Source organism: Wasmannia auropunctata, unplaced genomic scaffold, assembly GCF_000956235.1.
Source record: "Wasmannia auropunctata unplaced genomic scaffold, wasmannia.A_1.0 LD284178.1, whole genome shotgun sequence".
Classification (NCBI taxonomy): domain Eukaryota; kingdom Metazoa; phylum Arthropoda; class Insecta; order Hymenoptera; family Formicidae; genus Wasmannia; species Wasmannia auropunctata.
In genome coordinates, this window is record NW_012078712.1 from 310 (window position 1) to 3,497 (window position 3,188).

General features: G+C 33.1%; 1 pseudogene; it reads right to left on the bottom strand.

The window, feature by feature from the left end:
* Positions 1-639: 639 nt before the first annotated feature.
* LOC105461561 lies at positions 640-3,086 on the bottom strand (annotated as a pseudogene).
* Positions 3,087-3,188: the final 102 nt, after the last annotated feature.

Here is a 3,188-nt window from a genome sequence, read left to right on the forward strand (position 1 = left end):
CCGTTAAGCACTTTTAGAAAGTTATAGTACTGCCGGTATTAGCATTATATATCAAAGATATCCGAACAATGGTTAAAATCTTTTGAATGTTCAGGATCATGACCTTGACAATATATGTCAAGGCCATTAAAGGTTATTACTCTTATTTCATTTTTGAAAACTAATTATTTTTATTTTTTGAAGAAAAGAGGAACTAATCTCCCATGATGAATACTATGACGAACGACCTTGATATATGTTGTCAAGCTCATAATCCTGAATATTCAAAAAGCTTTAACCATTGTTCGGATAATGCTAATGCTGATACTATAACTTTTTAAGCTTCATAACTCGAGATTTACTTAACCAAAAAATATTTGATCTGATAAGTGTTTTAGAAAACACTTGTTTCTTATAGTTACTAGATTCTGGATACTAGAATAAAAAATAGGATATTTCATTAAAAAAAATTAATGTGATCTTTACTTGACCTTGGTGAGGCCGCTCAAGGTTAGGATAAGACCAGTAAACAGATTTTTTTAAGTCCTACAACTTTTGTTTGAAATAATTATTTTCTGTAAAACTTATATTTTCCGAGATATTAGCTGGGGTCCCGCGCGACCTTTTTGAAATACCCTGTATGTATTGGGTCTAATAAACAATTATCTTGTCGTTCTAATTGCATGTGCTCGGAAAAATCATTTTCTTAATATTATGCATTATTACCTGTTCAGACATTATCTGTTTTGGTATAACTGTTTGGAATAATGTTTTTCGATTGCATGCTCTAATCGCAGGATTAAACAATCCGCGGGAGCTATAATACAGATCCAAAATCTGCGACAGTCGCAGTGTAGGTATTTTTGTATATAATGCTTCAATTTCGTTAGCGAGAATTAATCCATCGATATCGCCTCTGATTTCTGCTGTAGTAAATTCTAATTTTGTATTGGATTTTAAGAAATACCAACGAGGCAAAGCTGATGAATTCCACATGCCATCTGCACCTATACTAAATTTCTCGTTCTTCTCATTTGTAGGACCTTGCATTAAAATAACTTCAGCTAAATCACCTGAAAGTATATATATTTTTTGTAATCTCTCTACTGTAATGGATGTATTCAAAGATCCATAATAGCTAAAATAATTGTGAGAAAATACATAAGCGAATCGTGTTTATGATCGATTTTATGCTAATTTTGCGATGCAATTTTTTCGAAAACTTATACATTATAAAATATTAATAAAAAAAATAAAAGTTTTATTACCAGTTATTGTTGCAAGCCATTTATTATCCAATGAAAATTTTGATAGATTTGCTCTTCTGTCTGCGTCGAGAATCAATTCCGAGAATGGTACGGTTTGGGGTAGCAAACCAGCAGCTATACCAGCGATTAGTGGCCCGGCAGAAACTGGACCCCAACTACATATAATAATTTGTTAAGACGTTAATAGATCAAAAGTTGTAAATTTACTCAAAATAAAAGCGTGTATTATGTGTTTACGCTGCGAATACCGAAAATACGTATAAAATCTTATACATACGTAGTTTTTATAACGCCATTCTCCACAGGACATTTGCTTAGAGGTGGTCTCTCGATAAGTCGGGCGGTCTTCGGATGATTCGGTGGAAATTCCGGGTACAAATCGTTTGGATCAAATACGTGTTCGGTAACTCCGTTTTTGTTGTTTGTAATAACGCCACTATGTTTTTATCAAAATTTATGTAATTTATATTACATTACTTTTTCAGCGCACAGTTACATTACATTATGTTACTTACATTTGTTCAGGTGTCAAGGTTTCTACATCATCGTGCACATTCAAATTTGTATTAGTAGAATAATTATTAGTTACACTTCTCGCACTTCTATAAGCGTTGTCGGTGTATCTACACACAGTACTTTCATCCCCTCTTTCGTATCTTTCAATACTGCTAGACAGCATAAAATGAAGGGTACACTGCAAAAGAAAAGTATCCGTTAGCAGGGACAGCGACCTGTCGATTTGCCATGTGTGAAGTTGGTTACCGGAGGGTGGAGGGGAAGGTGAGGGGGCATAACAAAATTTTCACTATACTTTTATATCAAGAACTCTTTATGACTTTATATTACGTACACTTTCATATCAAGACAAACAGAATAATGAACAATGAAATTTTTTTTAACAAGAAATTCTTATAAATATTTTCGTTTAACTTGTTGAAACACTTAGAGCAAACGTTAAACTCCGAATATTAATTTGTATAATGAATTTATCTATAAGTGCATCAACATCCAAAGTCTCAGCAATAAATATCAGAATGCACATGCAATATAGCTGTTGAATTTAACCGAACTTGAAAAAAAGATTTTCTGTCTTTTCTTGTATAAAACGAATTATTTGTAAATATTTCTGAGCTTGGCGACCTGCTTTATACGGCAATACGCCAGATTGCTCCACGACGATTGAATTTTTCTCTATTCCATCTTGACGAAATCTATAGGTTTTAATGAAATGCCGATGCACTTTAGCAAAACGTTAAACGTTGAAACTTTTATGTAAATATATCTTGTTGCATCATAGAACGCAAATATGTTTTCAATTTTCTCAAGGCAGAAAAAGAATGGATGCGCTCGGTTCGCTTAATAGTTGAAATTTTGAAATAAAAGTTCTAAAAGAATTTAACTATTTTTGGCTCAATATTCGAATTCCACGTATAAATTCTGATAGTATTTCTCTCTCTCTCTCACACACACACACACACACAATTCATACAAAAGTCGCTGCCTATGTCCGTTAGATAAAAGTATACCTAGACTTATACATAAAATATAAAAGACTATATGTTTTGGAGAAACTGTTTCCTATCTGGCTATCTTTATGTATTTAAATGAGCTTTCGCTAAGCTTACCCTTTCAATATCGGTTATGTTGAAAACAAGACTTTCTGTCTTTTCTTGTATAAAGCGAATTATTTGTAGATATTTCTGAGCTTGGCGGCCTGCTTTATACGGTAATACGCCAGATTGCTCCACGACGGTTGGATTTTTCTCTATTCCATCTTGACGAAATCTATAGGTTTTAATGAAATGCCGATGCACTTTAGCAAAACCTCAAACGTTGAAACTTTTACATGTGAATATATCTTACATATACATATATGTATATGTATATGTATATGTATATGCTGTCTCTTATACACATCTCTGAGCGGGCTGGCAAGGCAGA